General features: G+C 40.7%; 1 protein-coding gene across 5 annotated transcripts in view; it reads right to left on the reverse strand.

The window, feature by feature from the left end:
• The window catches only part of HECW2 (HECT, C2 and WW domain containing E3 ubiquitin protein ligase 2), a 129,395-nt gene that overhangs the window by 99,914 nt on the left and 4,662 nt on the right, over positions 1 to 24,819 (reverse strand). For all 5 annotated transcript variants that reach the window (XR_011849374.1, XM_072120866.1, XM_072120867.1 and 2 more), the window contains exon 2: positions 1,169 to 1,306. The gene's annotated coding sequence lies outside the window, so the exon portion shown is untranslated. The remainder of the gene's footprint in view (positions 1 to 1,168; positions 1,307 to 24,819) is intronic.

Below are 24,819 nucleotides of genomic sequence, written 5' to 3' on the forward strand. Positions count from 1 at the left end.
AAAGCTTTTGAACAACTATGTATATCTACCATTGGACTGCTTTTACCATTTTTTTAAGCTCACGGATATATAGTCCTTCTGACAAACACAATTTTAGAAACAATTATTTTACAGGTAAATGTATTATTATAGGAGCTTTGAAAGACAAACTTCCCCATTTTAAAAACTGCAACAACAATTCCAAGCAGTAAAAAAAAATTTCATAATGATTTTTAACAAATTGTCATATACCAAACAAAAAGGGATGATCATACTGTGATTCTCACCATTTTCTTTCCAGTACAGGCATTTTTTGGTTCTAAGCTACTTGACAGACATCTTCCTCAGCAGCAGTAAGTAGGTGTTCTCCTTAAGGAGACAATGCCAATTAAGGCCACCTTAAAGGCATGTGGAGACTTAAAGCCATAGATGCTCCACTAGGGAATTCTGGGAATAATGCAAATAAGTTTTCCAAGGTGTTAAATGGAAAACAATACCTCCTTTTGCTACCTTTAAGCCTCCACATGCCTTTAAGGTGGCCTTAATTGGCATTGTCTCCTTAAGGAGAACACCTACTGTCTGATCCTAGTCAATAGCCTCTCACACAGCCAAATCAGTTCCCTACACTGTACTGAGGAGACCCAACCAGGTCGAAACAGTCATGTCTACAGTTGGGAGTCTGTTCCTTATGGATAGATATACTGGTTTGGCTTAATCCCACATCATGTTTTTAGACTTCTTGTAGGTCATACTTGATGTTAAGGGGATTGCTTTTCAAGGTAGCAAAAGGAGGTTTTGTTTTCCATTTAACACCTTGGAAAACTTATTTGCATTATTCTCAGCAGCAGTAAAGTGGACAGAGACTTACCTCCTCCTGTCTTTGCCCAAAGGCCAAATCACTTGGCTTTTAGAGGGCAAATTTTGTTTTAATCGTTTTTCAGGTGCTATGTGCTATAGCCCCAGCTATACCAGCCATTACATGGACATTTTATACAGCCAACACAAGGGAAAGTTTAGGAGTTTACTTTTTAATATTTTATTTCTATGTACAATGTCAAAGCCATATGCTTCAAGCATCCTCTAGTGGGGGACAACTATTTGGAACTATTCATTAGATACATGTATAAAAATGAATGAACACTAGAAGATTATGCAGTAAAAAGACTGTGCTCAAAAGAAAGCCACTTACTTTATGGTTTCATGTCTTCTATACAACATTGCAATGTGTACAGTAACTTTACAATGCATTGGGACTTTCCCTCTGATCTTGCAGTGTTTTATTGTTTGAAGTTATGTCGACCAGTGGCTCTCCTTATCTTCAGGTAAACTATAAAAAATACATGGAGAAGAATAAATATTTAAAGGGTGTGAAATGGCACAGTTGGTTGCTATGGGTAACAATGACACTTAATAAAAGGAATCATTTTAAAACTTAGAGGAAAAATCATAGAAGGAAACAAAGACCCTAAATAGATTGTACACGGTACAGTAGAGTACACGGCATATCACACCTCTGCAGGGCGGAAATAATAAACTTTATTTGCGCTCCCCATCTCTCCCCATATCAATAGCACCTGTGTTAAAAACGACTGTCTGCCCAGGTCTATACAGTGTGGAGGACCGAGGCTGTGTTTGATTACGTCATCACACGCCGTCCGAGAATAAGAGATGGCAGCGACGTGGGAACAAGCCGGTAAGCATTAATTTTATTATTTTATTAACTGCAACACACATTATCTAGGGAGATTGTATAGAGTTATGGGGGGGTTGTGGCTGTATATAGACTGTATGATTGGGTAGGGTGCTTTATATAGAGTGGGGGTGTTGTATATAGACTAGGGTGTTGGTGGGACTGTTAATAGGGCTGTGGTTACTGGTTGCTGGGGGGTGCATATAAATGTTATGGTTGTGAATAATGTGTCTGTTCTTGCAACATTCTGTTCTGCCATATCTAATTTTGATTGACTGCCCTTATTATGATAATCTTCGTCTTTATTATATTTCTATGCCTTGAGTATAGTTGCTTGCTACACACGGAGGAAAAAACGAGCTACACCACACATGTTGTGCTTTGTATTCAGGATCTATTCTATTGTTTCATTTTTCTTGTTTAAAAAAGCATAAACGAACACTTAAAGGGAACCTGTCACCAGGGATCTCATTTTCACTAAACACAGGTTACAGAAGCCCATTACACCTGCATTGCAAATATGTCTTTCTGCTTTCTCTAAGCATTTGCATTACAATATAATTGTGTGTTTTAACTTACCTGGATTCATGAAAAAATCCTCTGTTTAGTCCCAGGAGGGGTGGGCTTTGGTTTGTATTCATTTCAAAAAACAACATAAGACTTGCCTGTCCTGATCACTCCTCAGCTCTCAGTCCCCACCATTTGTGCTCCTGTATAGCTCCTCCTTCCCCCACTTGGTCAGGTCAGCATACTTGCCAGGTCAGCACACTCTGAGCTCTTTTCATGTGAAGGAGCACAAAAGGTGGGGGCTGGGAGCTAAGGAGTCACATGTTGTTTTTTGAAATGCAGCCAGACCAAAGCCCAACCCCTGGGACTGAACAGAAGATTTTGTCAGGAAGCCAGAGAAGTTAAAACACAGAATTAGTGTAATTATTGTAATGCTAATGCTTAGAGAAGGCAGAAAGGCATATTTGCACTGCAGGTGTGATAGGCTTCTGTAGCCTGTCTTTAGTGTAAATTAGGTCCCTTGTGACAGGTTCCTTTAAAAAAAACAAGTGGATAGCGGTTTTATTCCTTACCCCACAGAAAATAGTTAATGCATTTGTATCATTATGTTAATTACAGGCAGTCCCCGAGTTACGTACCAGATAGGTTCCTTAGGAAGTTAAATTTGTATTTAAGTCAGAACTGTATATTTTATAAGTATAGCTCCAGAAAAAATATTTTTGTCCCAGTGAAAATTGGATTATCAAAGTTTTTTGCTGTAATGGGAAAAAGGGTTATCAATAAAGCTTCATTACAGACAACTTTCAGCTGATAATTACAGTCTGGGACTAAAGTAAAGCATCCAGAGAGCTTCACAGAGCTTCAGAGAGGTCACAGTGGGCAGAGAGGTCCGTCTGTAACTAGGGGTCCTCAAGTAGGGGACCACCTGTACACCCTAAAAATTAAGACAATTAGAAAATACAACTCTACCACAGAAGATGCGCTTGTGAAAAAAAAAATTATATTAATATATTATATTTAATATATACCGTATTTTTTGGTCTATGAGACACACTTTTTAGCAAGAAAAAATCTTGCTAAAAAGTGCCTGCGTTTTATAGACCGGAGGTCAGGAGGATCCAGCACTGCCAGACCCTCCTGACCGCTGTAATGGAGATCGGGTGATGCCCTGATATAGAGCTGCACCCGATCTCCCAGAGAGGAGCCTCCGCACTGCTCTCCCCTCTGCCTACAGGTACAGGACCTACGGTGATGTCAGCATCATGTGACTGATCACATGCTTCTTACATCACCACAGGTCTGATACTGCCATGCTACGCTGGGACAGGGTGAGAAGAAGGGGAATGGGGAAGGTATGTGTGTGTGTGTATCTGGACGGATGATGCAGAGCTGCGTGTGTATCTGGACGGATTATGCAGAGCTGCGTGTGTATCTGGACGGATTATGCAGAGCTGCGTGTGTATCTGGACGAATGATGCAGAGCTGTGTGTGTATCTGGACGAATGATGCAGAGCTGTGTGTGTATCTGGACGAATGATGGAGAGCTGCGTGTGTATCTGGACGGATGATGCAGAGCTGCGTGTGTATCTGGACGGATGATGCAGAGCTGCGTGTGTATCTGGACGGATGATGCAGAGCTGCGTGTGTATCTGGACGGATGATGCAGAGCTGCGTGTGTATCTGGACGGATGATGCAGAGCTGCGTGTGTATCTGGACGGATGATGCAGATCTGCGTGTGTATCTGGACGGATGATGCAGAGCTGAGGGTGTATCTGGATGGATGTTGTAGAGCTGAGTGTGTATCTGGATGGATGATGCAGAGCTGAGTCTGTAACTATGGATGATGCAGAGCTGTCTCTATAAATGTATGTCTGTGTGTGCTGTGCTTTAGTTCGACCAACAGGGATATTTTAATTGGTGTAAAATATATTTTCCTTTATTTGGAAGCCTAAATCTGGGGTGCGTCCTATAGTCCAAAAAATACGGGTATGTATATTTTACACACACATATATACATATTAGTTATACCATGTGGTAGTCAATAATGGAAAAACACGTTAAAATATGCTGTGTACTGAAAGCCCTATGTCTTTCAGGCTGCTCCTACAATCCACTACATTTCTAGACTCCCCCACTGCCCTAATTTCAGCTATATAAAAAGTATGATTGCAAAGATCTACAGCCTGAATTCCTAACACTTTCTGCAGCTTTCTATGGTCACAACAGCTCTTCGGGGGATTTAAACACCATACCTATGAGGACCTACCAAATTTTTCTGGGACACCGACCACTCCATGATATAGAAAGAAAAATTGGGGGGGGTGGCAAAAATAGTGAACACTGATAAGGGATGTACAATGGCAGACATGTTGGATTTAATTTGCTGATAACATTTGTGCAGACATGCTTAAAGGGGTTGTCCACTTTCAGGAAATATTTGATATGGTTTGTGTAAGGAAAAGTTATCCAATTTTCCAGTATATTTTTTGTATCAATTTCTCACGGTATTCTAGTTCTTTGCTTGCTGTCCTGCTATAGAAAGCTTCAGTGCTTATTTCCAGTGGATAGAAAACTGTACATGTGACGGATATGCAGGTGTACAAGTTTTTATAGCAGGACAGCAAGCAGAGATCGAGAAAATCACAAACAAATGATACTGAATGTATATTGGAAAATTGGATAACTTTTCCTTACACAAACAATATCAAATATTTGCTGAAAGTGGACAGCCCCTTTAAATGTGTCATTAGGGGAATTTTCTTTGCACAACCACAAGTTCTGTTGGAAAAACCTTGGGTGGGGAACATAATGACTTCCTCATCTCAAGTTGTCACATTTCCTGATTGTACTTTGATTCAAAACATATAAGAAGAATCACAACCTTGCAGAGGAGAACATTGGAAACGTTCATATAAATACAGCGTTTGGTTCAAGTGGGTGGCGCAAAAGTTTGGACATTAGGGTGTAATCATTATCCCTGGAACAATGGCACAAAAATAAAATAGTTTGGGCAACATCTGACTTTCCCAAGAAGAAGTGGTATTTCAGTTACTCTTCTATTAAAGTGGATTATGTTGAAAGCAAGTCAATGTTCACACAAATAATTAAATGTGAACAGAGATATACATTTTGTTAACAAAAATAATTTATGTTCCTGAAATAGGGAAAATACAATTGAAAACTTCACTACTGTCAAGCAAAACTTACAAATGGGAAACAATAAACCACAGGATGGAAAATAGTCTTCAGGAGGTTGAACGACAAAGCCGCAGGAGGGAAACAATGAAACCACAGGACTGAAGTGAACAAATAAACTGAAAGGTTACAGGTTATTTCAGGGCTACAGGAAAAGAGACGGTGCCTAACAAATGATGAATAAAAATAAGTATAAACAGAAAGGCAGGGATATCCATCAGAGTATCAAATGTACACAAAAGCAACGTAATAACTAAAGGGGGTATTCTCATCTGAGCTTTGACATTTAGTGGAATTCATCTGCCACATACGTGTAGACATGTTGTCCCAATAGAAACTGCACACTCTAAGATAGTGCTGCTTTATGTAGGATTCTCAATCCAAATGTATCCAATCATAAGAAATGGCACACACAAAATAGTTATTTTCTATTTTAGTAATGATTTCCCATAGTGTAGTCTTCACCATAATACATGAATCCAATTAAAGACATCTACCGTATATACTCGAGTATAATTTTTCAGCACAATTTTTGTGCGGCCGTCTACTCCATTTGTCTGACGTCTCAGCACCGAGACCCCCACTGATCAGCAAGTTAGGCCCTATCCCATTAGATTAGCTTTTCAATCTTTTCCAAGTTTACAAAACTGTAAACTTGGTATCGTAATGTTCATGGTATGTAAAGCAAACTTGGCGATAACTAGAAGAGGAAGGCCCCATAGCAGACTTCTGAATAGGGCCCCCCTTCCCGCTTAAAAATATACATATTACATTTATATATACACACAAATTTAAATACCTATATACATAAACATCCAGTTCTTCACGCATAAACACACATTTATACATTCTTACATACGCACACATATAAAGCATATAAACATCACATATACACACACATATACAGTATATACACATATACAGCATATATATCACATATATGATATATACACATCATACTGTACAATGTGCAGCATAATATATATATTGCTACCACTGTAGTTACATCCCTGAAAGCGAACCCGTCACCCATAAATGTCCTTTTTAGCTGGTGACAGGTTCCAATAGTCTATACTATGCTGATTTTGAAATGCCTTTGACGGCATTCTTTGTTGGCAATCATTAGCCAATGAAACAGTGGTTTATATAAAGTTTAATTCACATTACCTGGCTCCCTGCGAGGAGCATGTGGTTAGTCCCCGGGAAGGGGCAGCTGCAGCCATTGTCAGTCTACTCTCCTCCACAGTCATGCAGTTCCCTCACCCCTCCCAAATTCCTGTCTTGTGCAGTGAGCAGGTAGGGAAAGGAGGGAGAGATTATGTGGAGTAGAGAAAGAATCCACAGGCACACACAGGCAACAGCTACCCCTCCCCAGGACTCACCACATGCTGAATGGAGCCAGGTAATGTGTATTACCGTATATACTCAAGTATAAGTCACGTTTTTCAGCACAAAAAATGTGCTGAAAAACCCAAACTCGACTTATACTCGAGTATAATAATCAACTGGCTGCACGACGGGGCGGGAGGCCGGCTGCATATGGAGGCAGGGGCTGGCAGGCTATATACACTGGGGCGGGGGCTGGCAGGCTATATACACTGGGGCAGGAGATGGCAGGCTATATACACTAGGACTGCGGCTGGCAGGCTATATACACTGGGACTGCGGCTGGCAGGCTATATACACTGGGACTGCGGCTGGCAGGCTATATACACTGGGACTGCGGCTGGCAGGCTATATACACTGGGACTGCGGCTGGCAGGCTATATACACTGGGACTGCGGCTGGCAGGCTATATACACTGGGACTGCGGCTGGCAGGCTATATACACTGGGACTGCGGCTGGCAGGCTATATACACTGGGACTGCGGCTGGCAGGCTATATACACTGGGACTGCGGCTGGCAGGCTACATACACTGGGGCGGCTGTGACCAATGCATTTCCCACCCTCGGCTTATACTCGAGTCAATAGGTTTTCCCAGTTTTTGTGGTAAAATTAGGGGCCTCGGCTTATACGCGAGTATATACTGTAGTTATGTAAAGTAAAGAAATAATTCAGAATGCTGACATAGGCATAGGCTATAGAAACCTGTCGCCAGCTAAAAATTACATTCCTGGTGACAGATTTGCTTTAAACAGTTCAGAATTTCTGAATAGTTATTAAAAAACTGCTGAGCTTTGAGCCAAGGTGTGTATCTGTGAGGGAATTATTCTACTCAGGTAAGTGTAACTTCTTGGTGATGTAATCTATTATAGACACATTTTTGTATTCCTACAATAACTGCAGTATGTCTTACATGAAGCATTACAAGTCATGTGTTAGAGAATCTGTCCCATTTCCGCCTTTAAATCATGCATGTATTTCTACTGCCTGCACTGACTTATTTATAAGCCACAATCAAGATTAGATATTCAGACCAAAGGGAGCTTCCCGACCAAAGAGCTTCCCAACCATGCCATTATTCTGGAGGTGAATGAGAAAACCTACGTCCTGGAGAGGTTTCATACATTTATATATTGAAATATGAAGAAATTGACAGTCACATCTTCACACCTCGTTTATTACTTGTCTGTAGTGTAGCAATATGGCTCATGTAGGACTCCTATATCTGCACAAGGCTAACAGAGGATATCCAGAAGGACCATTACATGCCATAATACATTACATGCTACAACACATCTGCTCTCTGATGATAACACTAAACTATTCATCGCAGAATAGTGGTTCTGGAGATGCTTTGCACACAAATAAACAAAGAACGTCAAGAGTTGTGTCTGCCTTGGACATGATCCGGTGATGCATCTGGTGAGGGCCTGCGCAGGGTTTATCTGTATGCCTGGCCCTACCTGTTGTAGAAATAAACACAGCCAACAAATTTTCACGCAAGTTTGGAGGTGGCAGAAAGGGGAAAATACCTGCAAAATACCAAGCTAGCATATGCAATTATTATTATGTTTTGCTATTCAATTAAATTTTTTTTTTTTTTTTAACATGGAATATGAACTCACAACCTTTATCCCTATGGCATTGCAAAGAGTGAAGTAGTGCCTTTATCCACTAGAACAGAGATTGTCATTATACATTGTACTTCTTCTTCAATATACAATATTCTTATTGAGGTTTTTCTACTTCTCTTTCATCCTGACCCTATGATACATATCTTTATAGATGGCATACATCGTGGCGTCTAATGCCTTATATGATTTAAACTGAAGATACACAGGATAAGCGAACTTATACACCTGGAATCTAATAGGGAATAAGGACTGTCATGATTAGCACCTATGCAATATTCTTAAATGTCTATGGGAAAATGTGATTGATTATATACTTTGTAGTCGGTACAATGTTTTTTATTTGTTACAATAAAATATAAGTTGGAAAAAAAGAGTTGGGGTTGGGCAATGGACTGAGATGAGAGAGGAAAGGCAGCATTATGCAAAGCTTTGTGGATGAGGGTGACTATCTTAAACTGTATTTGGAAGGAGAAGGGCAGCCAGTGCAGTGACTGGCACAAACTGGAGGCATCCGTGTAGCGTTTGGTCTGAAAGACGAGCCTGGCTGCTGCATTAAGAATGGATTAGAGAAAGTTTAGTGAATGGGAGACTGATTAGTCCATCTGAGAGTGAATCAGAGCAACAATTTGCATTTTAGAGGTTTCAATAATAAGAAATGGGTGGATTCTGGAGATGTTAGAATTAGTGAGTTAGTTGAGAGATAACAGGTAAGCACCGATCGCGGCTATTAACCCCCCCGTTGCCGCCGGCAAAGTCGCCGGCGGCATTTAAAAGACGGCAGCGCGCGGGCGCCGCCATCTTTTTTTCGATCGCCACGCCCCCGAACATCATCTGGCAGCTGCAGATTCGTTACAATGAGCCAGTGGCTCATTGTAATGAATGTGCTGCAAAAATGCCATATATTGCAATACAGAAGTATTGCAGTATATGGTAGGAACGATCTGACCATCTAGGGTTAATGTACCCTAGATGGTCTAAAAGATAGTGAAAAAAAAAAGAAAAAAAAAAGTTTAAAAAATAAAAAAAAATAATAAAATATTAAAAGTTCAAATCACCCCCCTTTCCCTAGAACGGATATAAAACATAATAAACAGTAAAAATCACAAACATATTAGGTATCGCCGCGTCCCAAAATGCCCGATCTATCAAAATATAAAAACGGTTACGGGCGGCGGTGACCTCCGAGACGGGAAATGGCGCCCAAACGTCCAAAATGCGACTTTTACACCTTTTTACATAACATAAAAAATGAAATAAAAAATGATCAAAATGTCACACAGACCTCAAAATGGTAGCAATGAAAATGTCGCCTCATTTCGCAAAAAATGACCCCTCACACAGCTCCGTGCGCCAAAGTATGAAAAAGTTATTAGCATCAGAAGATGGCAAAAAATGTTTTTTCTTTTTTGTACACATTCGTTTAATTTTTGAAAAAGTATTAAAACACAATAAAACCTATATAAATTTGGTATCACCGCGATCGCACCGAACCAAAGAATAAAGTAGGCATGTTATTTGGAGCGAAGAGTGAAAGTCGTAAAAACTGAGCCCACAAGAACGTGACGTTCAATTTTTCCACATTTGGAATTTTTTTTCAGCTTCGCGGTACACGGCATGTTAAAATAAATAACATTACGGGAAAGTAAAATTTGTTACGCACAAAATAAGCCCTCACACAGGTCTGTACACGGAAAAATGAAAAAGTTATGGATTTTTGAAGTTGGAGAGCGAGAAATAAGCCGAAAAACCCTGCGTCCTTAAGGGGTTAAAGGGAGATTAGAGACTGGTCGATAGTTATTAGCACTGGACAGAGGGTTTCTTTAGTAAAGGGGCAACAACAGAACGCTTGAAAGAAGAGTGAACGACACCTGAAGAGAGGGAGAGGTTGAAGATGTGAGAAGTGACTGCTGGGGAGAAAGACTGTACAAGATGTGAAGGGATGGGAATGTGAAAAGGGGTACAGGAGGAAAGTGAAAGTGCAAAGCGGAGAGAGTAGTATGCCTACCCCTCCTCCCTGCCTTTTATCAGGTCTGGAGCAGAGTGAAAAGTGTAAGCCGTCATAAGACAAAGCAGCAAGGGAGGCAGAGTCATCCTTGTTTCATGTTTCAGGATTGTGGGTGGAGGAGAAGACGGAATACATTAAATCTTGATAAGGTTTTCAGGGTTTCTATGTGAAGTGTTAAAATGAAGGTGGGTTAGGAGCTGCAGCAAGCAAGAGGAGAAATAAGGACAAAGGATGCAACGTGTAAATGAAGCAAACTTGTTCAGAACAGAATATATCATAATTCTTCAGAATATGATCTGCTATGCAAACTATCAATCAAGGAATGCAAGCATTCTATACTACCACTAAATGTATACCCAGAGGGGACAAGAGACCAGACCCTAACTTAGCTTGTAAAACAAGGAGACTTAACATCTGTGGGGCATTTTCAAAACAGAGAAAAAAAATACTAGTATGAAGGGCGTAGATGAACATTAAATCAGTAAGGACAGAGAAGGGTCAAATGTTATTGAAAGAAACAGACCCATGCAATACAAAGGTAATTAACAGATAAATACCATTGCATAGGCTGTGAGTGACATGAATGGCAGAGTATATAGGTGATAAAGAACTTCACTAGAGCCCCCAAGAGCATATGAGTATATATAGATGTATCTTATCAGTGATTTCTCTATACATCACATTATCACATAATTTCAAAGCATATAATACAGTTAAATTGAATTAATAAAAATTTACAATACACAAAATTTGGGTTCATTCAGACAGATGTGTCTTATGCGCATCCACAATAAATGTGGATGTGTGATATCTGTGTTTAATCCGTATTGTTTTCCAAAAAAACAAATTGGTTTCTAATTTACTTTTTGCCCTGCCCAGTTGGTTGCCTAGTAACCTATTTACAACACATTAAAGTGGTGACGATCATGGTCATTGCACAAGTCAAAAGTAATTTATTATTATTTATTCTAAAAGCATAACTCCAAAGTTATCTGGCCAAAAATAGTTTTGGCACAGCTGGAGAAAGCCTTTGACCTTAATTGCAACAATACCCTATGTCATGCTGCTGGATTCTTCCTAGCCTGAGATCCAGCCTGGTAGATCCATCAGCCCTCTATCATCTTCAGGCAAAAGGAAAGGTTTTTGCCTCAGTGATAATTGGACTTTCAACATCTTTTGCTGTTATGAGAACAAGAATTATCAATAAAAACTTAATTACAGACACCTTACAGCTTATCATTTCAGCCTCAGTCTAAAGTAAAGCATCCAGAGAGTTTCACCAGTGGTCACAGTGGACAGACAGCTCTGTCTGTAACTAGGGATCATCTGTAAGTCAGGTGTACTTAAGTCAGGAACTGCCTGTATATAATTTATCATGCATTTTACCAGGTGTTAAATTTCCCCAATAAGTTTCTATTTTGAAAAAAAAAAAAAATTTACATAAAATTGCTAACTGAAAGTTTTGCACTCATTGGTTAATATGGGCACTTTTTATTTAAAGAGAACCTATCAGGCAGATTAACCAAACTAAATATATTTTCATCAACTGCCATTAAAAATCAATTCCCCTTATCCCTTCATTGTCCCTCCAAATGCCCCGAAAACTTTAGCAATCAGGTACTTACACTGTATGCAAATGAACTGAGAGGGGTCCAATGTATCATGAATCATTATCATATTCAGCTGTCCAGCTTAGCACAGCCACACCCCCAGTGCTTGACTGACAGCCTGTATAATGACACTCCTGGTGCTATTGGCCACCCCCAGGGGTGACATCACTCACTCTCTCTCCATGTGCCTAGCCTCATTTACATAATAAAGAAAGGATGATTTTAGAATGATTAATGTATGAATTGACTAGATAAAGGCTGAGATGGAATCCTTGTGAGCTGCTCCAACAGTTAGTGGAGACATAATTAGTTACTAAGACCTGATGACAGGTGTCCTTTCAAACAGATTCAGAAATCTGAACACATATGAAAATTTTGGCTTAGATTGGGTTGACAGTTAAAAAAAAAAAATCACTGTAAAGTCGCAGCAAAATCACAACAAACTGCATGGTAAGAAACCAGCCCAAGTGTATCCTAACAAATCATAAAATCAATCAATCAAACAAACAAACAAACAAACAAACAAACATAGGTTTAATAGCAGCAAGTTGTAAGATGTGAAACTAAGAGGTAGCTCTGCTAATTAGTTTTTGGTAATTGAACCTCTTCTGTTCATGAGTTCTATGTTTAGCTGAGAATTTAAATAAAAGGTGGGCCGCTGCTGGATGTCATTTACACGCTGCTTGCCAAAAATCAGAAAATAGAAACCTTCTTACAATGGCTAAATGAACCTAGCTACAAACATTGTTTTCCAACCTGATTGTATGGTTACTTTAGTATAATTTACAGAGATCCAGGGGTGTTGCTAGGGTGGTAAAAGATCCGGGGAACTGACCCCAATACATATATAGCACTCTTACAGTAGTGCCCCCTCCTGTACATAACCCACTCACATGTGGTTAAGCCTATAATAACTTTACTGACTGTATATACAGCTACAGAAACCACATGAAAAATCCCTACCTGTTCCCTACAATGACTGCAGGTGATTTGTCCTCTATCTTCTCCATTAGGCCCAGCATCACCACATCTTATGTTCCTCATTGTCCCTAAATCTTGGTTCCCTGGCAGTGTTATCATGCTGCTGCCCCTAACAAACTCCGCCAAATACTGTAAGTCTGTGTTCACACATTTGTCTTGTATTTAAACACCAGGTGCTTGTTACCGATCACATGTGTAGTACTGGAAATGCAAGTGAGGTCAAACCTAGTGCCACGTGTGAACACGCCCCAAATAATGTCTCCCACACAGCCCCCCAGTAAGTAATGTGCCCACACAGCCCTCCCCCCAGTAAGTAATGTGCCCACACAACCCCCCTCCCAGTAAGTAATGTGCCCACACAGCCCCCCAGTACGCTGTGCCCACACAGCCCCCCAGTACGCTATGTGCCCACACAGCCCCCCAGTACGCTATGTGCCCACACAGCCCCCCAGTACGCTATGTGCCCACACAGCCCCCCCGTACGCTATGTGCCCACACAGCCCCCCGTACGCTATGTGCCCACACAGCCCCCCCGTACGCTATGTGCCCACACAGCCCCCCCAGTACGCTATGTGCCCACACAGCGCCCCCAGCACGCTATGTGCCCACACAGCGCCCCCAGCACGCTATGTGCCCACACAGCCCACAAAGCTTTTTCTCAGGCAACAGGGCACAAAGATCCAGCAGGGAGCAAAGTAAGAGGCAGGCCATATCAGAGCAGCGACCAACCAGCACCAAATAGCGGCCCGTTGGCCCTTTAAATTTCACAAAAGGCGGCGTGCATGCACTAGGGGGTTGGAAGGTGCGTTCCGGAGCACAGGAGCCATCGCTGGAGTGTGGACGAGTGAGTAACCCCACAGCTGACGCCCTGAGGTACCTCAACCCGGGGATACACGGGTGCGCCTACGACTCCAGACATGGGTAGCAGGAGCACCTGTGACAAGCCATTATAGGAAATAGGATACTCAATAAAACTATATTACATACACCTTACAGCTGCTCATTGCAGCCTGATACTAAAGAGAATCCGGAGAGAGCTTTACCGGGGGTCACAGTGGGGTAGTCGTGTGTCCTTTGGGGAAAATGTATCGGACAGCCCTGACCATGTCACAAGCAGCAGGGACTCACCGCATTATAACATACTTTTACGCCCAGATTCTTGCACGGGCTTCAGAAGCCGGCACCAGAAGCTACGGGTGTCATCTGTATATTACAGCAGACACCCTCCTGCAACACCCGTGATCCGAAATTCACACATGACCGTGGCATGTAAGGGATGTGGGGGTAAACTGCCCCCCATAAACGTGCTAAACATTTTCTTTTCCTCCAGAGTGAATAAAATCTCATCAGTAAGCTAAAGACCCACTAAAATTGAGTATTTGTAAAGTGCATCTAAATCTTTCAAAAACAATAAGCCAAATTTTAAAAAATAAGATTGTATAGCCTTTACAAAGTTACAATGCAAATCTGCTCTGAATGTCTCACCTTCCCTTTAAATGCCAAGGCGTGTGCCCATACAGCAGGTTACCACCACATATGGGGCATTGTAATACTTGGGAGAAATTGGGTATCAAACTTTGTGGAGCTTTTTGGTATTTTATCCACTGAAAATGTGTACATTTTATGAAAAACTGCAATTGCAAAATTGCAACTGGTTTTGTTTTAAACCCTGTAAAACAATTAAAGGGTAAACAAAATTCCAACCAAGTTGTTTTACATGCATTGAGGGGTGTAGTTTCTAAAAATGATATAATTCATGGAGTTTTACTATAATTTAGGCCTCTCAAAGTGAACTGAAATCGGTTCAAAGCCTCATAACATCCTACAAAAATGAGAGGATGCACAAAAAACACTTCAAACATATCACCTATCACAGGGGTGGCGAACCTATGGCACGGGTGCCAGAGGCGGCACTCTGAGCCCTTTCTGTGGGCACCCAGGCCATCACCCCAGAATGAAGTTCACTAGACAGAACTCCTAGAATCTTCCTGCAGAACCTTCCTACAATGATAGATGAATTTTCCCTCGTCCTTTCAACTGTGTTGGTGTCCTTGGGAGGCTGAAGGATTGAAAGTTGTCAATGGACAAGCTAAAATTGCTGCGCTGGCACTTTGCAATAAATAAGTGGCTTTTGGTTGAAGTTTGAAGCACTGAGGCTCTAAAAGGTTCGCCATCACTGACCTATCATATCACATATTTTTCTTGCATTATGTACAAAGTGTGTTTTTTCTAAACAATGGGGCAGATTTACTAACAGATTTTACTACCTGTACATGAACGTGATTGGTTTGTGGAAATGTAGCTCTTTCAGCACGACAATGACCCAAAACACACAGCCAGGGCAACTAAGGACTGTCTACTGTCTGGAGTGGTGTAACCAGTCTCCAGACCTTAACCCAATCAAAAATATGTGGAGGTTGCTGACACTCAATGTTGCTCAGTGACAGCCTCAAAACCTGAACAACCTGGAGAAGATCTGTATGGAAGACTGGGCCATAATCCCTGCTGCAGTCTGTGGAAACTTGGTCCAGAAATACAGGAAATGTCTGACCTCTGTAATTGCACAAAAAGGTTTATTACCAAGTATTAAGTTCTATTTTTTCTATTATATCAAATACTTATGTAATGCAATAAAATGCTATTTTAAATGTATTTTTCCTCATAACATCCTACAAAAATGAGAGGATGCATAAAAAACACTTCAACATAAAGTAGACATTTGTTAGATGATAGTTATCAAGTTATTTTGCTTTTATTACCTATGTGTCGAAAAAGTAGAAAATTTTGAAAATCGAGAATTTTTTCACATTTTCAACTAATATTGTTTTTTTCCATAAATAAAACATCAAACATATCACCCAAATTTTTCAACTAACATGAAGTAGGCTGTGTCAGGAAGGTGAAAAGTTGCTTTCGGCAGCAAGGGATATTCCCATTTCGGGAAATGAATGTTATTGATTGTATGATGAAAAATGATACAATTTTCCAATATACTTTCTGTATCAATTCCTCAAGGTAAGATCTCTGCTTACTGTCATTCTATAGAAAGCTTCTATGTTTAGTTTCAAGGGACAGAAATCTGACCATGGTCACACAGGTGCACGGCTCGTTAGGATCATACAGAGTAATCAGAGCTGTGTGATATATAACGAGCCGTGCACCTGTGTGACCATGGTCAGATTTCTGTCCACTGGAAGTAAACATAGAAGCTTTCTATAGAATGACAGCAAGCAGAGATCTCGAATACTGTGAGGCATTGATACAGAAAGTATATTGGAAAATCGTATAACTTTTCATTATTCAAACAATATACATTAACATTTACTTGATAAATGGGAATACCCCTTTAACACGCTTTCTGCCTAATACATCTATAGGTTCCATTTGAGGATACATAGAACTTTGAGGTTATAAGGAGCTAGAATGTAGAGCATATATTTAAATGCCTGTCTAATGTCAGAATAGTTAAAGTACAGCAAATGGACAATTTCTATTTTCTGATGTTCATGGCTGGCCATAGAAATGAATAGAGGAACAAAATATAAAACTACATAAATATGTTGAACAGTTAAAACCACTTTTGCTAAAAAAACGTTTCCCCTTTAATCCCAACATTCCCCTATGACAGTGATGGCGAACCTTTTAGAGGCTGAGTGCCCAAACTACAAACAAAATCCACTTATTTACTGTGAAGTGCCAAGTGGGCTTTTAATCCCCCCGAGCCCACCAGTACAATGGAAAGAAGGAGGGCAAATTCAGACTCATTATAGCTTCTCTCCAGGGTCTCTCTGTAGAGGAAGAATGGTGGTCCAGCAGAATGACCTCCAAAGATATTGCAGTTCTGTCAACACCTTCTCACTTTTCCCGCAGTTCCAAACAGCCAATGAAGTGTTGCTTTAAAATAGCGCTGAGAGCAGCATCTCTTAAGTTGCTTGGGACTACAGGAAGATTTGGTGGATTTGATCATATTTGGTGAACTCGGGCAATGGAGTGCCCACAGAAATGGCTCCGAGTGCCACTTCTGGCACCCGTGCCATAGGTTCGCCACCACTGCCCTATGACATCCTTTCTTTTCAATTCACGTCTGCCCTCCAGTCTAACAGGACAGATGTCAAGACCCTGGTTCCTTAAGAACCTTTCTCACTTTCACAATCCACGGCAGGTCTCATCTCGGCTATATATAAAATACTGGCCTACCAACGCGACCCCCCAAAACACGAATACATGCGAAAATGGGAAGCGTATTTGGGCAGGGAGCTGTCTCAGGAGTCCTGGAGGATTGTTTGGGATAGGGCGGCAAAATCATCCCAATGTGTACAGTTTAAAGAAAATCAGTACAAATTGTTGATGTTCTGGTATCATACTCCAGCCTTATTACACCGCATTTATCCTGACTCCCTGGATGTATGCTGGAGGTGTGGAGGAGAGGGAGCGAATGTACCACACATCTTTTGGCACTGTCCTCTAATTAGTGAATACTGGAGAAAGGTAGTCAATGTGGCGTCCTCAGTCCTTAAACACAAATTTTCTTTAGACCCTGCCAAGTGCTTATTGAACCTGTTTCCACCGCAGATGAAGAAATTGACCTCTAGGCTACTTCTGCATATGCTCACAGCTGCTATGTGTCTGATCCCAGCCAAATGGAAACAGCCTACCACCCCTCCCCCCGACCCGGGTGGAATTATGTGCCAGGATACAGGAGGTGCGAAGAATGGAGCATCTTACTGTGCTCCTCCAAAACACCGTAGATAGGTTTCACCTTATCTGGGCTCCATGGGATGACTTCTGGACGGGAAGAAATGAATGCTGAAGAGGGAGCCCATCATAGGGCTGTCCCTTACTAATATGAGTGCGGATACCACTACCCCCTCCCAACTACCTTCCCTCTCCCTAATTTTCCTCTTGTGTCTTCCCTTTAATGCACCCCATCTCTGTCTATGTCTTTGTTTACTAGAAGTTTTGTAATTGTTGGCTCATATGAGTCCTGACGTTTCTTAAGATCCAAACACTTTTGCTCTCCGCAGCCACATCAAAGAATCATGTCCAGCCAGGTTCTGGTTCACCTGCAGTTTCAAAGCCCCAAGTGATTCCCTGGTAACACTTTTTCTGATAGGTGGATGTACAGGCGGTCCCTGGGTTACGTACAAGATCTGTAGGTTTGTTCTTAAGTTGAATTTGTATGTAAGTCGGAACTGTATAATTTATAATTGTAACCCCAGCCGAACCAGGATTAACAATAAAGCTTCATTACAGACACCTGTGATAACTGTTATTGTTGGTTATTGTAGCCTAGGACTAAAGTACAGTAAATTACCAATTACCCGAGGTCCGTTTGTAACTAGGGGTCGTCTGTAAGTCGGGTGTTCTTAAGTAGGGGACCGCCTGTATATTCAATTGTCTTCATTCTTACATTTATTTTGAACTTCCACAACCTCATTGATTATAAATGTAAAATTACATTGTCATATCTTCAAAGACCTCTCATGAGCTACAAACACAATCCTAGCACAGCATGTGAATGCAGCCCCATGTGAAAACATTTAGAAATTAAAATATACAATAAGTGATATCTACCAAGTCTATAATACCGTACTTTTATTTTTAAAATAGTAATTTCTGCTCCATGATATACATTACTGCACTTGCTACAATGATGACTTTATATTAAAGGTTATATTAAAGGTAACTCAATACACATTGGTAAATGAATATGATGGTGTGCACGTTACTTGTGCTGTGTAACGTAATCTCACATTTGACAAACGCACGTGATTTTACAGATTCAGTTAATACTCAGCACTAAACAACTTGCTATTTTCAGGCTGCGCTGCAACTATTAACACAGGGAAAATGATAATAGAGCTCCAAGGGTAATCTAGATTCTGCACAATTTCTTATATAGATAGATAATTTGGGACAGCACTGCATAATCTGGGACAAGGAAATGAATACTGCATTGTGAAACCACTAGGACATTAACCTGTTAGTGGACAAGGATTTTTTTTAGCGCTTACTACAATTTTACTGCCATTCAGCTATATACTGTATGTCCTGATTACACATACCTCATGTGGATAGCACATGTCATGACAGTTGCACCTTTAAAATGCTTATATCTTCTGAACCATGGCACCTAGGAACAGATTTCTGATGTCATTTTACAGAGAAGAATCTTTGATTGAAAGATGCCACAGAATCAGAGATGCTCACATTTAAAGTTGCAGTTAAATGTGATTATTTGTATACAACTATTTCTAACTAAATTTTACAGTGGATATATCTAGTTATGTGGCACCCACAATCCTGGGGCAATACTAAAGGAGAGATTGCTAACTTTAAAATGACATGAGAACTAGGCTATTCCAGTCTATCAGCTCAAATCAGAATGAAGAAGGATCTACAGAGAGACATTGCTGATAGTTTACAGAAGTACTCGCACACACTGCATCTGCAGCTGAAACTGAGGAAAGGTGACAGACTGATGCCATACATATTTTTTACATATTTTGGTTTATTAAGTTTAACTGCTTATAAAAAAAAAAAAAAAACTATAATGTGCAATGTATCTTCTCACATTCTCAGTCTTTTTGTCAGCTAATTCTATACACAAAACACGTCATTAATAAAACTATCCTATAAAGTTAATTTCTCACATGTTTGCACACACAGTCGCTGGTATGTTAGCCCATTCTTCCATGCAGATCTCCTCTAGACCAGTGAGGTTCTGGGGCTGTCGATGGGCAACACAGACTTTCAACTCCCTCCAAAGGTTTTCTATGGGGAAGCCACTCCTTTCTTGCCCTGGAGGTGTGCTTGGGATCATTGTCATGCTGCAAGACCAAGCCACATTTAATCTTCAATGCCATTGCTGATGGAGGGAGGTTTGCACTCAAAATCTCACCATACATGGCCCTATTTATTCTGTCATGAAAAGTTTTACTTTAGTTATTTCTGACCATATGAAATTCTCCCAATACTCTTCCAGAACATTCAAACCAGAACTTCAGATGAGTCCAGATATGTACTGGCTTATGCAGGAGGACACTTCTGGCACTGTAGGATCTGAGCCCTTGGTGGCCTCAACGGACAGTAGCATTTGTTGCGTTGGTCCCAGCTTTCCGCAGGTCATTCACTAGGTCCCCCCATGTGGTTCTGGGATATTTGCTCACCATTCTTGTGATCATTTTGACCCCCGGGCAAGATCTTGCGAGGAGCCTCGGATTGAGGGAGATTATCAGTACGTCTTCCATTTTCTGCCTGCCTGTAGCAGATTCAGTCTTACCAGCCTGGTGCAGGCCCACAACTTTGTTTTTCGTGTCCTATAACAGCTGTTTGGTCTTTACCATAGTGGAGTTTGAAGTGATACTGTTTGAGGTTATGGACAGGTGTCTTTTATATCGATAACAAGTTCAAACAGGAGCCATTGGAGGACACAGGAGCCTCTTGAAGAAGTTACAGGTCTGTGAGAGCCAGAAATCATGCTTGTTTGTAGCTGACCAAATATATACTCGAGTATAAGCCTAGTTTTTCAGCACAAAAAAATGTGCAGAAAACCCAAACTCGGCTTATACTCGAGTTAAAAAAATTATCAAAACTCACCGTTCTGGCTTCCCCTGCTGCTGGCTCTATACTGGGGCAGAGGGCTGGCAGGTTATATACTGGGGGGAGGTGCTGGCTATATACTATGGGGTAGGGATCGGCAGGCTATATACTGGGGAGGCTTTGACCAATGCATTTCACACCCTCGGCTTATACTCGAGTCAATAGGTTTTCTCAGGTTTTTGTGGTAAAATTAGGGGCCTCGGCTTATACTTGGGTTGGCTTATACTCGAGTATATACAGTACAGTACCTATTTTCTACCATAACTTGCAAATAAATTCAGACAATGTGAGTTTCTAGATTTGTTTTCACATTTTGTCTCTCATAGTTGAGGTCTACATATGATGTCAATTACAGGTCCTGTCTTTGGCGCCTGCACGTGTATTTATTATATTTGTGTGCCACAATGGTGTTGCAGCTGCATTTTGTTTGACACTATATAATACAGTGCACCTTAAGTGGGTTGGAGTGTGTTCCTTGTTTGCAACGATTCTGTCATAACATTAAGCCAAGTGCAATAAGAAAAAATAGGTGCAACTGTGTGTGCGCATCCTGAAAACTAACCGGACTATTAAACACTATTAAATGTGGTGCAACTTGCAAAAAGCAAGTGCAAAGAAAAATAATACACAATGCACCTGTTTTAATATATTTTGGCCATTGCCTTTCGTTTACCATCTGCATTATGGCCAGGTAGTGCAACCAAATCCCTGAACCTTTTTTGATTCACTATTCTATGACTATTTGAGGACAGCACTGGGTACCTATCCCAGGAAAACTGGAGCATGCTATAGACCAGTGATGGCTAACCTTTTACAGCTGGAGTGCCCAAACTTCAACTAAAAGCCACTTATTTATTGCAAAGTGCCAGCACAGCAATTTAAGCAGTAATTTATTTCTCCTTTTTCTTTGACAATTTTCAATCATTCAGCCTCTTAAGGACACCAACACAGTTGAAAGGAGGAAGGCAAATTCGCCTATCATTGTAGGTAGATTCTCCAGGAAGATTCTTTGAGTCCTGTCTGGTGAACTTCATGTTGGGGTGATGGCCTGGGTGCCCACACAGAGGGCTCCGAGTGCTGCCTCTGGTACCCGTGCCATAGGTTTGCCACCACTGCTATAGACCTATATGGCACTCATCACAATGTGCCAGCAGGTGAACATGATTCCTACATATGGCTCATTGTACATATCTGCTCCATGGCGCGTTTTAAAGTTAACACATACAGTATTGTAGATTTTAGTAAGGAAATAGAGAGTCTCAGCACAAATGCAATTTACTATAATATGTTTCTTTGTAACATTAAAACCTAAAAAATACCAATGAATGATTACATTTATATAAATGATTAATTCAGATAAACTTCATTGGGCATACACTGCCTTATATAGCTTTTGAACACTTTCATCTAAACATGTGATATTTTATTGTTATTTCAAATTATCATTTATTGGTAAATATTGATTAAACAGTTTTCAATTATTAAAGGGGTTGTCCGAGAAAGTAAAAAATCTTGGGAGGGGCTGCTTAAAAAAAAAAACCCATTACTTACCACCGAGGTCCCTCCTGTTATCCCACGATGCCAACTCTACGATCAGTGCCCCATGTAAAAAAATAGGGGCCCTATTTGTATACATGAGGCATGGATTTGAGAGTTGGCACTGTGGGACGCCAGGAAGAACCACTGAGTTAAGTAAAGTTTTTTTTTTTAAGCAGCCCCCTCCTGGCCACCAAGGTTTATTTTTACAGTCTCGGACAACCCCTTTAAAATAATACACATTTGGCAGAAATTTCAAAGAATTTAGGTTCTCAATGTTTCCGCTACTGATTACCCAAAGTAGTTACTAACATTTGCCATACCTTTGTTTGTAAAGCAAAATGAATTTAAAATTAAATTATTTTGATTTATTTTAACACATTCTTTTGGCCTCAACTTTCACACATTCACAGGGGAAAATAAGACAATGCACCAGATAACCTTGCAAGTTAAAGGGGGCATGTCCTGCTCATCCAGACCCTCCCATCTAATCCTCTCCATGCCTTATGCCTCCTTACTGGTCACAGTTCATGTCATGTGACCAGAGTGACATCATCCCAAGTCCTTTAGCCTCTTAACAATAGCAAACTGTACCGCATGTATGTATCTGACCGCCTGCAGTCACAGCAGCCTCCATGGACTTCTACTCCTCTCCATCCCTAAGTACAGTGCAGTGATTTGAAGAGACACAGACCTGTCACAATAATGGGGTGTCATTCACTGCAAGCCCAGAAGAGAGAAGAGTCACAAAGACCAGACACGAGTCACAAAAGCTTATTTACATATGAAAAACGTCTGTAATTAAAGTAATTTTAGGTGATATGGGGAGGACTTGTAACCCTTTATCAACAGGCATTGTTAGTCAGGGTGGTCAAAATCTAGTGACAGGTCCTCTCTAAACATATATACAGGAAGTCCCAGAGTTACTTACATTATAGGTCATGTAGGTTTGTTCTTAAGTTGAACTTGAAGGGGTACTTTTATCTGGGCATTGACATTTAATTTAATCTACCGTATAGATACATTTCTTCAATTGGAAGTTATTAAAAATCTTACCTGTGTAAAGATAATGGTTGTAGCATGTACCATAATCGTCCTGGGATAATGAATGCTGAACCTAGGTGGTGAGGCAGGGTTCAATAACGCATGTCCATCCACTGCTGCCAGGGTGCAGTGGTCATATCTTGTTTCTAAGGGACAACTTGGCTACATTTATGCAAAATTATCTTCAAACAGGTACATGTTTTTTCATCCAATTGAAGAAATGTATATACACTGAAATTAGAGAAAACCCACACAATTTCCTAAATCAAGGTCAATGTGTAGCTTGATGTTGAATATATCCTAACATGAGTAAAATAGCAGTATTTTAATCTTATTTTATACACTGTATATATTCTAAAGCACAGAATAAAAATGAAAACTATATACTGTAATTGTAAAGGAACACTGATCAAAATTAGAGAACATTTAATTTTTTTACCCAAAAGTTAGGAAGGAATCACATTGGTGTTTTTTTTTTCACATCAGTGATTTCTCACTGACCCCATTTTGGCTTATCTACACATATAGATTGGTTTTCTCTTCTTGTCTTCAGTGATGCCTTACTGAGCCCTTCTTATCAAAAGGGCCTTTTTTACACTTTTTTCCAGTTTTTTCCACTGATCCAATGTTGTCAGTGGAGACCCACAGAGGAAGTTCTAAATTGACCACTGATATAGTGAAAAAGAAAACTGAAGTGATAAAAAGCTCAATGAAGGGAGATGTTGTTATGTGTTGCCCGCTTTTCTTTTATACAGATCACATAAAAGAGTGATCGAATGGTAACGGCCCATTAAATCACTTTTATCAGTGATCTGTATACTGAGACATGCAGAGAGGAAGAATCTTCCCTGCATGCCTCTCACCCCCCACTATTACAGGGACCCCCCTTGCATACAGGGGCCTGATATCAGCCTCTTGTCACAGTAAAAGAGTAGGCTGTCACACAGACAGCTTATCCTGCTGTTGGCAAGACCGCAGTCATGTGAACGACTAACTGAGCTCCAGACACATGACCTTCTGTCAGCTACAAGCAAGAGTCACCCACAGCACAGGGCCCCACGCGGAGGGGGGTTCCCAAGCAGATGAATCTGTGTGGGACTTTTATTTTTAAGAGAAAACTTCCTGTACAAGCATCATAGACGCTTCTACAGGCATTAATGCAACCTCTGGGTGAGGGAGTATGCACTGTTACAGGAAGCAGCACCATCATGTCTGCTCTGTCTACACTACACAGTTTAACAAATAATCTATTATCATCCTTTAGCCTTCCCTGCACACAACCAATTTCTTGTTAGGCTTTGAAAAGGCTACAGTTGGGTACAGAGAAGGAGCATGGTCAGCACAGTAGTCTGATGCATAATATGAAATCTATTTAATGCAGTGTGTGCGCAATAGAGGTATCTGACATAATGTTGGGTGAGCCCTTCTCAATCTGTTCTCTGTACTCCCCATGCCCCACTGTGCAGGGAAGAGGGAAGCTTCTGCTGAACAGCCTGGCTGACACATTAATCATAGAAGAAAGTGTGTATAGTAGTCATAAGGCTGTATTAGATTACAGGCCTATCTGTGTAACAATGCATAGGTGTATATGTGCACGTAATAATGTGTGTGCTAGATCTGCTAAAGTTGGAAACTGAGCTCAGAATTATG

This window comes from Engystomops pustulosus, chromosome 8 (genome assembly GCF_040894005.1).
Source record: "Engystomops pustulosus chromosome 8, aEngPut4.maternal, whole genome shotgun sequence".
Lineage (NCBI taxonomy): Eukaryota > Metazoa > Chordata > Amphibia > Anura > Leptodactylidae > Engystomops > Engystomops pustulosus.